Consider the following 17,403-nt stretch of genomic DNA (forward strand, 5'->3'; position numbering starts at 1 on the left):
GAATGGCATTTCTCTCTAACCCCAGGGTGGCTTTGTGGGGGCTCATGGCGCCAAAGGTGCATGTCCCCAGAGAGATGGCCAGGCAGAAGGTGGCTTTTATTTCCCTTGCCTTTGGAGACATGTCAAGCAAGAAGTTGCTGCAGCTAAGGTCAAAGAGGTTGTTGCCTGCTTTCTCCTCTAGGGTTTTGATGGTTTCCTGCCTCACATTTAAATCTTTCATCCATTTTATACTCTGGTTTCTCTTCAGATCGCATAAATCTTTTGCCTTTTACTAAAGATTTCCGTGGAGAGGAACAATTATGAGTGTTTACCCAATTTTTTGAGGCCTCATTTATATCATATGTTTGCACGTATAGGAGGATTAGGAGGAACTTGATGGAGGAACAAGGGGGAGANCATCCATTTTAAGTTTACTTTTGTGTGCGGTGTAAGAAAGTGGTCCAGTGCGTTCTTCTGCATGTTGGTGTCCAGTTCTCCCAGCACCATTTGCTCAAGAGACTGTCTTTTTTCCATTGGATATTCTTTCTTGCTTTTTCAAAGATTAGTTGGCCATACATGTGTGGGTCCAATTCTGGGTTCTCTATCCTATTCTATTGGTCTGTGTGTCTGTTTTTGTGTCAATACCACATTGCTCTGATGATTATAGCTCTGTAGTAGAGGCTAAAGTCCGGGATTGTGATGTCTCCCACCTTGGTTTTCTTCTTCAACATTACTTTGGCTATTTGGGCCAAACCTTAGTTATAGTAACTTTATAGCAAGATTTCAAATCAAATAGTTTGATCCCTTAGACAAGATTCTTTTATTTTAACACTGTTTTAGCTATTCCAGCTCCTCTGCTTTCCATAAAAATTTTAAATCAGCTTGTCTCTATCAATAGTGACAAAAATCCTGTCATTACTTCCAAAGAGGAATTTAGTGGGGCGCGTGGGTGGCTTAGTCAGTTAAGCGTCCGACTTTCGCTTAGGTCATGATCTCATGGTTCGTGGGTTCGAGGCCCGCGTCGGGCTCTGCGCTGACAGCCAGCTCAGAGCCTGGAGCCTGTTTCAGAGTCTGTGACTCCCTCTCTCTCTGACCCTCCCCTGCTTGCGCTGTCTCTCTCTCTCTCTCTCCTAGAAATAAATAAAACATTAAACAAAAATTAAAGAGGAATTTAGAGAAAATTGGCATCTTTACTCTGTTGAGTCTTCCAGCCCCTGACTGTCATCTTTCTATTTATTTAGGACCTTTTATATTTCCTTCAGCAACATTGTAGTTATTGGCACATAGAACCTGTGTATGATTTGTTGGGTTGATACTTAAATATTTCATTTAGGGGTGGAGGGAGGCATGTATTGTGAATTTTTTTTACTTAAGTTTCCAATTGTCCACTGTTAGTGTATCAAATAGAACTGATTTTGTGTTCTGCTGGTATCCTATGACTTTGCTAAACAGGCTTATTAGTTCGAGAAGATTTTATAAATTCCTTGGGGCTTCCTATGTAGAAAATAATGTAGTCTAAGAACAAGGACAGTTTTCTTTTTTCATCCCAATATAGATGGCTTCTGTTTCTTTTCTTCCCTTTTTTGTATTAGTTAGGACTTCCAGTGTGATGTTGAATAGGAATGGTTAGATTGGGCACCCTGCTTTATTCCTAATATTGGAGAGGAAAATATCAGCTTTTCACTGTTAGATATTATGTAAGATGCAGGTTTTCTGTAGGTTCCTGTATTTTAGTTGAGAAACTGTCTATTTCTAGTTTGTTGCAAGTTTTCATCTTGAATGTACATTGAATTTTGTCAACTTATTTTTCTGCGTCAGTTTATATCAACATGTGATTTTTTTTCTGTAGACTTTATTTATGATGAAATATGCCAGTTTTTGAGTATCAGATCAGCCTTGCGTTTTCCAAATAAACCTCATGTGGTTACAGCATACTGTTCTTTTAATATATTCTTGGATTCAATTTGCTAATATTTATTTGAGGATATTTGCGTCTCATCATGAGGCATATTGGTCTGAATTTCTTTTCTTATAATCTTTGCTTAGTTTTAGTGACTGGATATTGCTGGTGTCAGCATTAAGATAGGAATTATTCTCTCCTCTATTATTTGGAAGAGGTTGTAGACAATGAGTGTTACATCGTCTTTAAGTGCTTTATAAAATTTGCCAGTGAAATGCTCTGGGACTGGGAATTTCCTCTCTGTAGGTTCTAAACTATGAATTTAATTTATTTGCTAGTTTAAGGCTGATTAAGTTATAGGACTATTGTGTGTGAGTTTTGGTAGTTTACGGTTCATGAAGAATTGGTCCATTTCTACTGAAATAATTTTATTTATGTGCCTAGATTTTTTTCCATAGTATTTCCTTATCATCAATTTAATGTCTATGATTTTTCATTTCTGATTTTTTTTTTCGCCAATTTTGGTATAGGCTTAACAATTTATCTTTTCAAAGAGACAGCTTCCAGGGGCGCCTGGGTGGCTTAGTCGGTTAAGCGTCCGACTTTCGCTTGGGTCATGATCTCACGGTTCGTGGGTTCGAGCCCCATGTCGGGCTCTGTGCTGACTGCCAGCTCAGAGCCTGGAGCCTGTTTCAGTCTGTGACTCCCTCTCTCTCTGACCCTCCCCTGCTCACGCTGTCTCTCTCTCTCTCTCTCTCCTAGAAATAAATAAAACATTTAAAAAAAAAAAGAGACAGCTTCTGGTTTTATTGATTATCTCTATCATTCTTCCATTTTCTATTTCACTGAGCTCTGCTTTTACCTTTCTTATTTCCTTTTAATAACTTGCTTTGGTTTTATTTTGCTCGTCTTTTTCTAATTTCTTAAGATGGAAGCTTAGGCTTTTGATTTGAGACCTTTCTCCTTTTCTTAATGTAAGCATTTTACTGCTATGAATTTCCCTCTAGGCACTGCTTTATCTGTAGCCTACATATTGTGTTATACTGTGTTTTCATTTCTATTCAGTTCAATATATTTTCTAACTTCCTTTGAGACTCCTTCTTTGAACTATGGGTATTTGAGGACTGTGTTGTCTCATTTCCAAGGGTTTAGCGGTTTTTCTGTTGTCTTTGCTATTAATTTTTTAGTTTAATTCATATGACCTGAAAACATATTTTGTATGATTTTAATTCTTTTAGATTTGTTAAAAATTCCTTTATGAACCACTATATGGTTTATTTAGATGGATGTTCCATGTGCTCTTGAGAAGAACATACTACTAGTGAAAGAGTAACCTTTGTCATTTAGATCCAGTTGGTTGATTTTTTTTTTTATCTATATCCTTGCAGGTTTTGTGTCTACTATGTATTAGTGAGGGAGGAGTGTCAACGTTTCCAAGTATAATTGTGCATTTTTCTTTTTCTCCTTTCAGTTCTAAAACAGGCACCTCAGAGATATCATGATAAAGTGAATATTGCAATAGAGCAAGCCAAATGAACTTTATGGTTCCCCAGAGCATATGAAAATTATGTTTACACTGTACTGTAGTATGTTAAACATAAAATAGCATTATGTCTAAAGCAAAACGTTTGTACCTTTATTTAAAAATACCGTATTGCAGGGTGCCTGGGTGACTCGGTTGGTTAGACGTCTGACTCTGGCTCAGGTCATGATCTTGCGGTTCATGGTTCAAGCTCCATGTTGGTCTCCATGCCGAGGGCTCAGAGCCTGGAGCCTGCTTCGGATTCTTTATCTCCCTCTCTCTCTGCCCCTCCCCTGCTCATGCTCTGTCTCTCTCAGTCTCTCAAAAATAAATAAATGTTAAAAATTTTAATTAAAGGGGCGCCTGGGTGGCTTAGTCGGTTAAGCGTCCGACTTTCGCTTAGATCATGATCTCGCGGTTCGTGGGTTCGAGCCCCGCGTCAGGCTCTGTGCTGACTGCCAGCTCAGAGCCTGGAGCCTGTTTCGGTCTGTGACTCCCTCTCTCTCTGACCCTCCCCTGCTCATGCTGTCTCTCTCTCTCCTAGAAATAAATAAACATTAAAAAATTAAAAAAAAAAAATTTAATTAAAAAAATAACTATCGTTAAAAATGCTCACCACCTTCTGGCCTTTTGGCAAGTCATGATCACAGGTCAGAGATCATCATAACAAATATAAGAACAATGAGAAAGTTTGAAATATTCTGAGAATTACCAAAAGTTGACACAGAGACACAGGGTGAGCAACTGCTTTTGGAAAAATGGTGCCAACAAGCTTATTTGATGCAAGATTGCCACACACCTTCAATTTGTAAAAACCACGATATCTGGAACTTGCAATAAAGTAAAGCACAATAAAAGGAGATATGCCTGCAATTTACTCTTGATGTCTTTTTGAAGCTGTGTTGTTTGGTGCAAACTCACTTAGGATCACATGTCTACTTGGTGAATTGACCTTTTTACATTATTTAATGTCCATCCTTACCTCCAGGGTTTTTTTTTTGTCTGAATATACTTTGCTGATATTAATATAGCAGGTTTTTTAATTTATGTTTGCGTGGCATATCCTCTCCTACCATTTTACTTTTAACCTTCCTGTTTGATTACCTTTGAATTTTTTTAATGTTTATTCAGTTTTTGACAGAGAGAGAGACAGAGATAGAGCGTGAGTTGGGGAGGGGCAGAGAAAGAGAGATACAGAATCTGAAGCAGGCTCCAGGCTCTGAGCTGGCAGTCAGCACAGAGCCCGACACGGGGCTCGAACCCACAAACTGTGAGATCATGACCTGAGCCAAAGTCAGATGCTTAACCAACTGAGTCACCCAGGTGATCCCCCCTTTTTGTTAATTAAAAAAACTTATGATTGGGGCGCCTGGGTGGCTTAGTCAGTTAAGCGTCCGACTTTCGCTTAGGTCATGATCTCAAGGTTCGTGGACTCNAATGTGATTATTGATATATTTGAGTTTAAATTGACCATTTATTCTTTGTTATTGTTATCTCTGGTCCTGTTCCTTTGTTTCCATTTTTTTTTTTTTTTGCCCTCTTTTGGTTTGTTTGAACATTTTCAGTATTTGATGTTGATTTTTCTATTGTGTTTTTTTTTTTACCATAGTTCTTTGTTTAGGTTTTTATTTGTTGCTGTAGAAATTACAATATGCATACTTAACTTTTCTAGTCTACTTAGAATCAATAGATCAGCACTTCAAGTGGTAAGTAGAAAGTCTTACCACCGTATAGGTCCTTTTACTCACCTTCCTATATGATATAATCATTTGATATATTATATCTATATGCATTAAAATCCCATCAGACAATGTTATAATTTTTGCTCTGAAACATCAAACGTATATTAAAGAATTTAAGAGGAGAAGAGTAGTATACATTTCTTGTTTACCTTCTTCTGAAAATATATTTATTTCAGTTTTATTTCCAAGGATCTTTTTGCTGGTTATGGAATTCTGCATTGGTATTTTTCTTTTAGCACTTTAAAAATGCCATTCCTGGGGTGCTTGGGTGGCTGAGTGGATTAAGCATCCTACTCTTGATTTCAGCTCAGGTCATGATCTCACGGTTCATGGGATCAAGCCCCTGTCTGGCTCTGCACTGATAGCTCAGAGCCTGCTTGGGATTCTCTCTCTCTCTCTCTCTCTTCTCTTTCTGCCTTTGCACATGCTGGTTGGAGCTCTCGCTCTCTCTCTCAAAATAAAGAAACACTTTTTAGAAATTAAAAAAATAAAAATGCCATTCCACTTCTTTTTGGCTTCCTTGATTTCTGCTGGAAAATTCACAATTATTGTAATTGGTGTCCCCTATAGGTAATATAGCATCTTAATCTGGCTCATTTAAAGATTTTTTTTCTTCAATCTAGTGTTTCGTTGTTCGATTATGATTCCTTAGGTTACTTATTTGAGGATTACTGAGCGTCTCGGATCTATAGGTTTTTGTCTCCTCCTCGCTCATTTCTCTGTCCTCTGCCATCTCATTCCACTATGGAGCCCTTCCGAGTTTCCATCAGTTATTATATTCTTCAATTCTAAAATCTTCATTTTCTTCTTTCTATCTTTTTGTGGGATGGGGTGGGGCTGAGCTTTTTATTATTTGATTTACTTCAAGAGCATGTTCCTAACGGCTTATTGGAGTTTTTGTATACCGGCTGCTCTGTCAGGCAATTCCAACAGCTTTGTTATCTCAGTGTTTGCATCTGTTGATTGTCTTTTCCCATAAAAGTTGAGACTTTCCTGGTTCTTTACATGCCACGTAATTGTGGACACTCGCATGGACATGTTGACTGTTCTATTATGAAACTCTAGGGTGTATATTAATCCTCTGGAGAAGGCTGCCATTTTTGTTTTAATTAAGGACAGCTGATGTGTCTTGTTAGAGCTGCAAGGGTAGCCTGTCTTCTGTGGGATAGGGTTTTAAAGTTCAGTTTTTAAGGTCTTTGTAGCGCTCTTCGACTCTGGTTCTGTGTACACACCACCCAGTGGCCAGTCTGGCACTTGGGCTATGGTCTACCTGTCAGTTCAGTTTCAAAGTCTTTGAGATGCTAATTGGGCTCAGCTCCACCTGTGTGTAGTCCAGAAGTAAGGAATTTATAAACTGCTTTATGGAGTTGCTTTCCTAACCTCTACTCTTTTTATCTCCCTGGGCTTTTTTTTTTTTTATTGTTTATTTATTTTTGAGAGAGAGAGAGAGAGAGAGAGACAGAGTGCAAGCAGGAGAGGGGCAGAGAGAGAGGAAGACACAGAATCCAAAGCAGGCTCCAGACTCTGAGCTGTCAGCACAGTGCCTGATCCTGGGCTTGGAATCCATGAGCCACAAGATCATGACCTGAACCGAAGTTAGACACTTAACCCACTGCGCTCTCAGCTCTGATCTGTCAGCATAGAACCCGGTGCAGGGCTTGAACCCATGAACCACGAGATCATGACCTGAGCCAAAATCAGATGCTTAACTGACTGAGCCCCCAAGCTCCCCTCCCTGGTACTTTTAAATACACTGAGGAATGCCTTTTCTGTTCTCTATCCTAGAATCTGGGGCTTTTTTTTTTTATCCCAATCTGCTCTATATTTCCGTGGCTGCACCTATATCCAGAGCCAGGTGGGGAAAGAACGAGGGGAAAAATGATACACTCCCTCCCGGTTCGGTGGTACTTCAAGTTCTGGTCTTTTCATGAATCTCCCTGCTAGTCTTACTCTTTAGAGCCCTCACATACCTGCTCCAAGGTTTGTGTCTGCGTTTCGTAACTGTATTCATTGAGAGAGACACGGGAAGGCGTGCCTACCCCATCTCGGCTAGAACCAGAGAACCAACCCATTTCATCTTTTGTGATTTCACCTTGCAAGTCATGTGACGTCACTTCTGCCACCCTCCATCCATCAAGGCACCTACAAAGGCCCATCCTGGTTCAAGGGGAGGGTGTCGCAAAGTTCTGAAGGCACATGGATTCCAGAAACATGGCAGTCTTCAATTTGGAAAATATAATTGGCCACAAATGGTAATAAGGAAGAAAGAAATTAGGTCAAATGGGAAATGAGAAGCTCAGAGTAAGACTATCTACACGAATTGGGTGCCCTGAGATCCTGCATACCTTCTGCTCTCATGCTTCCAGAGGAGTCCAGCAACCCAGGGAAGGGGGAAGGTGGAGAGCATGATTCTTCACAATAGTGCTTCTCACAGGTATCTAGTAGTACGCCCCGTGGAGCCCCGGAGCGGAGAGTGAGTGGCTTTTCCTTTTCGAGGAATAATGGCACAGTGGGGAGGGTGTGAAGATGTCACAACCCTAAAACGTAGACCCTTACAAGCCTCAGACGATCCCTTCCAAGGAATCTGTACCCTGGTGTGAAAGGTTGGTTTCCTACGTTTCCCCGTGTCCACGAAGTAAAAGCAATCGGATCTCTCCAGAGATGAGTTGCTTTTCCCTGGCCTGGAAACCCAAGCAAAGCTTCTTCCACGGACCGTCTTAAATAGACACTGCGACCAGATAGAGGAGCCATGATGTGAAAAACCAAACAGAATCTTTACAGTGCGGCTGCATATCAGGGCTTCTCACAGAGCAGAGGGACAGTGTGGGCCAGAGAAGACAGCCTGAGTCCCAGCTCAGTGCACCAGGGAGTTTTGTGACTCGAGCAAATTACTCAGTCTTCCCAATGTCAGTTTTAAGTCCTAGAGACAATGATAGTATCTGCCTCACGCAATTGCCCTGAGGCTTGAATACAGGAGAGGAAGCCTGGAAAACACAGTGCCTGGGACTCAGCAATCCACGCCCCTCTCCCCCACTTGAGTGCCGGTCACACAAGCCAGCCTGTAGCCAGAATCTAACCTGAGGCCAGCTTCTCCCTGAGAGGTTACTTAACCTCTCCGTGCCTCAGTTTCCCCATCTGTAAAGTGGAAATAAAAAGGATATGTCTTTTAGGGTCATTTAAAGAATTAAGTGAGTTGAGGGGGAAATGGGGAGATGTTTTCAAAAGGTACAAATTTTGTTTATAAGACGAGTTGGTTCTGGGGATCAAATGGGCAGTGTGTCGACTATAGTTAACAATACTATATATCGTGTTCTTGAAACTCAACTTAAATAGATCTTAAGTGTTCTCATCATACACACAAGTGTTAACTATGTGAGGCAATGTGTGTTAATTAACTCGATGGTGATGATCATGTCAAAATATATACATGCATTAAACCATCACATTGTGCACCTTTAAAAAATTCCCGCCATATGGGGGCCCTTAAGTGGCTCAGTTGGTTGAGCATCCAACTCTTGATTTTGGCTCAGTTATGATCCCGGGGTCGTGGGATCGAGCCATGCATCAGGTTCCCCAATGAGCATGGAGCCTGCTTGGGATTCTCTCTTTCTCTACGCTCTCTCAAAAATAAAAACAATCACACATACAACCTAAGTGTCGGCAATTATTATCTATCAATCATAGCTCATAAAGCTAGAAGAAAATAACGCTTAAAATAGTTTAGGAAAAGGATTAAATGGGCTGATCAGGTAAGGTGCTTAAAGCAGGACTTTGATGAAGTGAGTCTATATGAGCCTGAGCAAATGTAATTGCAAATTTATGAACTGTGGGACTGGGGGGCAGGTGTAGTTCAAGGTTGAATAGCTTTCTGCAAAAAGATACAGGAGGTCACAGGTTAAGACGGTATATGTTCCTAGAGTGTCAGTTTGATGATCTAAGAAGAAAAACCTAATGAATACAAGAGACCTGAGCTATTTTCCTTTTAAGTTTATTTATTTATTTTGAGAGAGAAAGAGAGACAGCAGGGCAGGGGCAGAGAAAGAGAGAGAGAGGATCTCAGGCAGGCTCTGTGCTGTCAGCACATGGAGCCCGATGCAGGACTCGAACTCAGGAACTTGTGAGATCATGACCTGAGCCCGAACCAGAGTCAGACGCTTAACTGACTGAGCCACCCGGGTGCCCAGGGACCTGCACTATTATCTAACGGTCTGTGATTGATACTTAAGGATCTCAGGAATTCCATCCTTTCTCCCAAAAGTGATGTCTAGGAGGTTCCTGGGTGGATCAGTCGGTTAAGCATCCGACTTTGGCTTAGGTCATGATCTCACAGTTTGTGGGTTCGAGCCCCGCATTGGGCTCTGTGCTGACAGCTAGCTCAGAGCCTGGGGCTTGTCTTCAGATTCTGTGTCTCCCTCTCTCTCTGACCCTCCCCTGTCCACCCTGTCTCTCTCCCTCTCAAAAATAAATAAACAAATAATACAACATTAAAAAAAAATTTTTTTAAGTGATGTCTGGGTTCCTGGGAGAGAGCAGCGGACTCCCCTGCCTGACGTGGAGGCGCCTGGCCACAAAGAGAGTGTGCGGGCACTGTTGTCATAGCCCTGCCTGGCACCTTCCTCCGTCCCGGCTGCTTCGAGCACGGCAGTTTTCCACATTCCCCTTCATTAAACAAGAAACTCAGATGTTGGTAATTAGACCGCCATCCCCAGCTGCCAAGTCACATTCGGTTCCAAAAAGCCCTGTGTACTGCTACTTGTGTGTTTGTTAACAATGTCCCCACAACAGGTCTGCAATTAGAGCCCATCTGTTGGGTTTCTCAGAGAGCGGTGCCAGTCAGGCTGGTGAACTTGGAGTCCCCATTGTTGTGAATTCCTGACCAGAGACCTTGCAGCAGAAGGGCCACGTGTCCCTGAGTCAGAGGGGCTGGGGGCTTTGGGGGGCCCCAGACGCAAGTCCTGATGGGAGCCTGTAATAAATGTGAATGAAGGTGGTGGCAAAGGGGTGCCTATATGGGCATCATGGGTCGGGGGTGCTGTCCTGGTCTCCTCAATCGAAGCAGACCACTTCCTTCCTCCAGCTGGCCCATCCATCTGTCTGGCTACACCCTATGGGTCTATCTGCTACCCCTGGTCCCCAGGGGTCATTTCTCTGCAAGGGCTGTTTGGTTGAAATCAGGTATCGTTGCCTTCTCTTGGGGGAGTCGCCAGTTCCACCCCAGGAGGTGATGCCGGGTAGCCAACATCAGCCCCCTCCCTCCACAAGCCCAGTGTTGGGGAGGAGGCGGTGACAAATAGGCCTTCCCTCTGGGAACTGACAGACAGATCTGGAAAGCGTGGGGGCGTAAAGTATGTTAAAATAAAACATGTATTTTCCAAGAAGGAAGCTGTGTATACATGCATCGAAAAAGTCGTACTAGCCAGGGTCTCAGTGTGAGGGTCCTTGCCAGGCGCTATCGGAAGAGGGAAATAAGGCCTACACGGCCTTCCGTCAGCCTTAAGAAGCTTTGCCTGACATAGTAGCTGGTTAACAACTACCCCAGTTGCACATGAGCACCTTTTGGAGAGCTTTTAAAAAATGTTAATGCAATCAGGAAAATAATTCCATTTATATTACTGCCTCAAAGAACTAAATACTTAGAAATAAATCTAACCAATCAGGTAGACAACTTGTATGTGGAAAGCTACAAAAAAAAAAAAAAAGCCAAAAGAAATTAATGAAGATCTAAATAAACAGAAAGATATCCCTTGTTCATGGATAGGAAGATGTAACATTTGTTATGATGTCAATACTTCCCAGAAGATCTACAGATTCAATGGAGTCCAATCAAAATTCCAGCAGCCTTTTTTTTTCCTTTTTGTATACATGGAAAAGCTCATCTTCAAATTCATATGGGATTGCAAGGGGCTCCGAGGGGCCCAGACCATTAAGCACCAGCACAGGGCCTAGCCCTTTAAGAGCGCCATCTCTTTCTCTCTTTCTTCTTTTTTTTTCAATGTTTTTTATTTATTTCTGAGAGAGAGAGAGAGACAGTGTGAGCAGGAGAGGGTCAGAGAGAGAGGGAGATGCAGAATCTGAAGCAGGCTCCAGGCTCTGAGCTGGCTCTCAGCGCAGAGCCCAACGCGGGGCTCGAACCCACGAACCGTGAGATCATGACCTGAGCTGAAGTTGGATGCTTAACCGACTGAGCCACCCAAGTGCACCTAACACCATCTCTCTTAAATTGGCATGTTAGCCTATGTGTATTCTCTCCATTTTTCTGCTCTTGGATTTCTCCGGAGGCTTGACCAATGTCCCAAAGCCAGAAGCGACAAGAGTCAGAATTTGCTCCCAGGACTGTCTGACTCCGGAGCTGGCTGGGCCCCAAGTCACTACACGTAGAGAACACCAGCATGCTGGGGCTTGGATGAGGGGCTCAGATGATGCTGCCTTACGGAGGCCACACTGGAGGCCTGTAGGGGCTGTTGTGCAGGGAGTGAGACGTAAGCAAGGGCAAAACTTCCGGCCCAAAAGAACAGCTTGGCCAATGCAGCCTCTTAAAGAAATGGCCCCTGGGGAAGCTGGGTTTGAAGAACAGAATGAACACTGAGTTTCAGCATGGACTCCAGGGGCATGAAATGCCAGAGGGAAGGGCACAGATCTCAATCTCTGGGGTCCCTTCAGAGCCACCAAAGGGGTCTGAGCAGAGGAGACACACACGACCATCTTGGGGAGAACTAATTGGCTAGAAACATGTAGAACAGAGGGGACAGCATCCTGCATTTCTTCAGGAGATACTTAGGGCACACCTGCTATGTACCAGCTCTTGTCTCAGGACCTGGGCATCCGCCCTGAACCAGGCAGGGCACTGCTCAGCTGGCTGGGTGGTGTGGAAACAGGATGGAGGCTGGTAATCAAAGGAATGACAAGACACAAAGGACATCAGGTTGGCTGTTTTTTCTTTAATGTTTGTTTATTTAGAGAGACCAAGTGGTGGGGGGGAGAGAATGAGAGAGAGAATCTCAAGCAAGCGCCATACTGTCGGTGCAGAGCCCAATGCGGAGCTCGAACTCACGAACCATGAGATCATGACCTGAGCTGAAATCAAGAGTCTGATGCTTAACCAACTGAGCCGCCCCAGACACCAGGGTTTTTGGTGAGTCTGTGAAGAGCTGAGGGTGCCCCCCAGGGAACTGTTTCACGCAGAAGAGCTGCTTTCGGGGCACAATCGGGGCAAGTTTAGTCCTGTTGCCCCTGAACTGCTAAATCCTCTTCACTGTTAAGAAGGAACAGTTAACTGCTGTGATGCCACTTACCATCTACAGGCCTCGGACGTGACACTTAGCTTCCCGCAGTGATCGTCAGTTTCCTCCTCTATACAATGGAGAGATAACGCCTGAGCGGGTGGTTGAGAAGCCAATATGAGTCTGCACGTTTAGTGCCCCAGAACTGACCCCCGTAAGTCCATGGCCGTGAGAATGGCAAGAGCAATGGGAACAGAGCCTTATTCCAAAGAAGCTGACGAAGAGCAGGTGACTACAGAGTGGAAACTTAGAGAAGTCTCCACATAGACTTAGTGTCAGCAAAGATCACCGGTCATCTGGTAGAGCATCGGATGAAACAGTTGCTTGGTGTTTAGAAGACAAGTTATATATATAAACGTTTCCGGGGCACCAGTGGGGAGCGGGGGGCTCAGTCGGTTTCTTGGGCGTACATTCTCTGGGAGGTCAGAGTCTCCACGTACCATTTAAGTGGCTGTCCCATCTCTCTGTGTGCCCTTGATGACCCCCACCCACCCCCGCGGAACCCCGGCTCCCAGAACTTAAATCAACACTGGCAAGGAGAGGAAGGAGGGAAGTGTCTGCATTTGCCCTTTATCCAAAAGGGAGTCAAGTTGGGGGTGGGGGGTGGAATCTGGACTGGGCTGATCCTTGTTTGTTAAATCAGGTTTTCTGCTTCTGGCTAGAGTCCAGGCTGGAGAGCAAAGTGAGGCTCAGCCATCGAGGAATAAAGGTCTATTGTCATACCCCTGAGTTTGAGGCTGTGAAGGATGTTCCTGACATGTCGGCGGCCGCTATGGAGAAGTGGACAGCCCGCTGTCTTTCCTGGGCACAGATGTGTGTGAAACACTCCCCATGAACCCCGGCACTGTAGCCCTAAAAGAAGACCAGGAAACGCTGGCTTGAACCCGTCGGGTAGTGGGGAGTTTACTTTTTACCATCGGGGAGAGTGGGGCACTGAGGAGTGCCTTAAGAACAGCCGTGCCCTGGGGGAGCCCCCGGCCGCTGCCTGGAAGAGGTATCATCAGGGTTGGGGTCTGAAAGAGAGGCTGCAGTGAAAACTTGAAGACAATGTTGGATCTTCCCCTTGAGACACCAAGAACTCCACGGTGAAGGGTCTCCATGGCGAGAAGACAAGACTTTGCCTGTCATGCCAAGTCCTCCAGCTCAGTGAAGACGGAAGGCCATTCAATCAGGACCATATCCTACCCTGAGTATCAACAGAGGGTGGTGTTTGAGATCCCAGCCTCCGCCATCAGAAAAACCTGGCTCAAGTTTCAGCTCTGCTGTGTGGCTTTGGGCAGGTCACTTAGCCTCTCTGAGCTCTTTCAACTTGTCTGTGAAAAGGACACAATAATAACGACCTTGTAAAATGCCTCTGAGCATGAATGAGAATCCTCTACAGATAGAGCACACAGAGCAATGCCTGGTGGGCACAGGGACTTCCGGGGCGCAGAGGTGAGTGCTCACAGAGCCACCGGAGCGTGCTCTGGGGTGGACCCTAAGGCTTGCAAACACACCTGCTGCCTTTCAGTATGTAGCGCTTTCCCCTTCCTAGAGCCCCGCTCCTCTGGAGGTGATGCAATGTCACCACTTCCCAGGTTACTCTCCAGGGGCCACCTGCTGTCAGCCTGCAGTGACATTCTGCGCTGAAAGGTGGCTCTGGGAGGGGAGAGAGTTGCTTTTCCCTGGGGGCAGGCAAGAATCTGTCCGTGGTTCAGCCTTAATCAGGGCTGACTGATGATGGGGAAGCCAAGGGACCTGCCAGGCCTTTTCTCCAACGCAAGGCATAAGGGAGGGAACAGAATGTGCGAAGACTCTGAGACAGGAAGAGCGGAGAGAAAGCCAGTGCGGCTGAAGAATAGGAAGCCAGCGAATGGGTGGCGACAGGAGGCATCCTGGACACAGTAGTGACAGCAGCCTGACCGCCCGCCAGACTGTCTTCTAAGCCTGTATGGACCCACCCGGGCTTCACAAGTAGCCCACGCTGTCAGGACAAGCGTCTTCCTCTTCCGTTGAATAGATCACGCCACAGGCTTCTATTCTAATCCCAGCAGTGGCAGCGCTGGGATTTAAGGCCTGGGCCCCCCGACACCCACGGAACAGGTCTGCTCTACTGGCCCAGGCACAGGGCGTTGGCGAAAGGTAGTGCGTTATCCTGAAAGCAACAGGGGCTGAGGAGGAGGAACGCGGGACCTCACCTGCATCCTGTGACAAAATCCTTCTGGCTGCCGGTGGGGAATAGACTTGAAGAGGCTAAGAGTTTAGTCCAGAAACCCACCCACAGCAGAGCCCCTTAAAGGTACTGGGACAAGAGAAATTAGGAGCCCCGGCTGGGCTGGCATCGTGTGAGGTGGGGAGAAGCGCGCGCTTTTAGGGACCTTAGGTGCTCCCACCCGTGCGCTGACGCTAATTTTATTCGTGGGATAAAAGAATTAGCTCTTGACCGCCTAGCACTTAGAGGGGAGGAGGGAGGTCTCACCTCACCAGAGAGCCTCAGCAGCCCCTCTGGGGACCTTGCTGTCACATTCCACCGGCGCTCCTGTCAGGGTGAGGGGCTCAGAGCCCCCCCTCCCCCCGGCTCCGGCTGGGGGGCTGCAGGAGCAGTCAGGTCCCCAAGGATCTGCATTCAGCTTGCTTCCCCAAGAGCTGTGCAAACGGGGAGACAGCCCTCCCAGGGGGCAAGAAGCCCCCTCCAGAACCCTCCTCGGCCACCCTCCCCCTCCCACCCTGGGGAGGGGGGGCTGATGGCCAGGAAGGCAGGGAGCTGTGCTCAGATACAATTGTATCCACCTCCCTGCCCCCACCCCCACCCCAGGAGGCCTGTGGTGCCTTGGTAAAAGGAATTAAAGGCTGAAAGTATGTGTCCCTAAAGTCAGGGCTTACCCACTGTCAGGGGCAGCTCTGAACCAGATCCTCACCTCCAGGTAGTATACGCCGGCACACACACAGCCCGGGTTCTCTGCAGCTGGCAAAGGTCCAGCTCCCCAGGACAGCTGTCCTGGACCTTCAGAAAAGCCAAGAAAGCATCTCACATGGGCCTCGGCCTCAAAGCTCTACGTCCGGGGCTGAGGGCCACCCAGCAAGCAAGCAGGCACTAACCACAGGGCCACCACGTCCCCCCTAAACCTAGGAACAGGGCGGAGTGAGCCCAGCTCTGGGGCGAGGGAGGGGAGAGATTCCCAGCGGCTCTGCAGCACCTTGGGGTCTCTGCCTTTTGCATTCTGCCTCTCCTCTTTTCCTGCAGCCACTGCGTGTTAATCTCCACCGCCAAGATTAGTTTATTCGATTAACTCTGCTCCCTATAGACTATCCTGGGAGCTCTCTGCTTGAGTCCAGCAGAAACCTCACCAACCTTTTACCAGCTAGAGGAAGATTCAATAAAATAATCTTTCTCTCTCTCTTCCTCTCCTATGATTGGAAAATAAATTGAAAATGAATTTCAGTCATTGCCTGTGTTTTAAATATGAGATAAAGGGCGGCCCCTGTGCCAGCTAGTTCAATAGATAGCAGGGGGAAGGGAGGAGGGCTTCCATTATGAGCAACACAAACACGTTGTGTTGGCAAAACCAGAGGCGCTCGAGCAAAGGCTTGTGGATACTGACAATATTTGTGGAATTAGGCTGTTGCGTGTCCACATCTTCAACTGATCGTTAGTATTTTGTTTGTTTCTGCAGAAGTACAACATAGCCATCCAACCTCGAGGTTCTAAAATCAAGAGTCCTCTCAGCATCCCATTTCAAAATGTTTCCCCGACGTGACCACGTGTTGAACCACTCGAGGAGTTTGTAAATCCTCTGGTGCTTCGGTCTCGCCTCCAGGAATTCCGATGTCATGGGCCACGGGTGGGAGCTGGGCATGAAGATACATTTTAAAGCTTGATTATTATTATTATCATTTCAATTCAAAATGGTTTTAATTGATAGATTCTTTTCATTTTTTTTAACTGGTCAATTGTTTTTTTAAAGTTCAGTTATTTATTGTGTGTGAGGGAGAGGATACAAGTGGAGGAAGGGCAGAGAAAGAGGGAGAGAGAGAATCCCAAGCTGGCTTTGCACTGTCAGCGCCCAGCCTGACGCGGGTCTCAAACCCACGAACCGTGAGATCATGACCTGAGAGAGAGAGTCAGATGCTTAACAGACTGAGCCCCCCAGAGGCCCCAGGATGGAGATTCTTTTTAGAGATAATTCCCGTAGGTGGCCATGTTTGAGAGCTTTGGTCCCCAACTATTTTGTGCTAATGGCCATATCTGGACAATTCAAAGGTGTCACCACCTCATTAACTACCCCGTTGAGCCGGGCACTAGCCCAGTCTTACACCTCCTGTTAGAAACTGAACAGTCAACGCACTGACCGTTCTTACCATTCTTACGATCTTTCTCCCAGCGCGACGTGAGCCCGCCTGGTTGCAGGTGTCTGGGTGGGGGCGCCCTGGGCAGACAATGACCCCGAGGGTTTGTAATGCAACATTCATGGATGTACTTCCGCGGGCCCCGTGTTCAGCGTTTGTCATCACTGTCACCGAAAATGATTTCCTGGGTCATAAAAATGACTATAAAGCTTGACCCCGAAGAGTCGACTTGCCTATTTGCTTATTCAGGTTCAAGATGTGATGTCAAACACTGCTCTATTAGCGGTCGCTTTGCACATTGACTTTGAGCCCGTTGATAACAATGATGATGTGAGAAGCAGGCGCCTCTCGATGTTGGCCCAGACGGTAGGGGTGGGCAGACGGGACAGCCTGGTGTTGACAAGGGAGGAGGCTCGGAGAAGGGAGATGAGATGTGGAGACTACTTTGGTGGCAGCGCCTTTCAGGCATCGGTAATTCAACACCGAGGAATACTAACAGGAGGCTTCCTATTTTCTGCTGCCCAAATATGAGATATCTCATTGTCACACACAGCCCCCCACCTATATATTTTAAAATGCACCGAGATCTAATTAAAGTGGGGGGCGGGGGAGGGAACACCTCTCTTAATTATTCATGACGCCTCCGGTTCGCAG

General features: G+C 45.9%; 1 non-coding gene across 1 annotated transcript; it reads left to right on the forward strand.

The window, feature by feature from the left end:
• Positions 1-227: 227 nt before the first annotated feature.
• LOC144221046 (U5 spliceosomal RNA) lies at positions 228-345 on the forward strand. The gene has a single exon (XR_013331941.1). It is a non-coding gene; the product is annotated as a U5 spliceosomal RNA (small nuclear RNA).
• The last annotated feature ends 17,058 nt before the right edge of the window (positions 346-17,403 follow it).

The sequence above is a fragment of the Crocuta crocuta genome, unplaced genomic scaffold (assembly GCF_008692635.1).
Source record: "Crocuta crocuta isolate KB4526 unplaced genomic scaffold, BGI_CrCroc_1.0 scaffold124, whole genome shotgun sequence".
Lineage (NCBI taxonomy): Eukaryota > Metazoa > Chordata > Mammalia > Carnivora > Hyaenidae > Crocuta > Crocuta crocuta.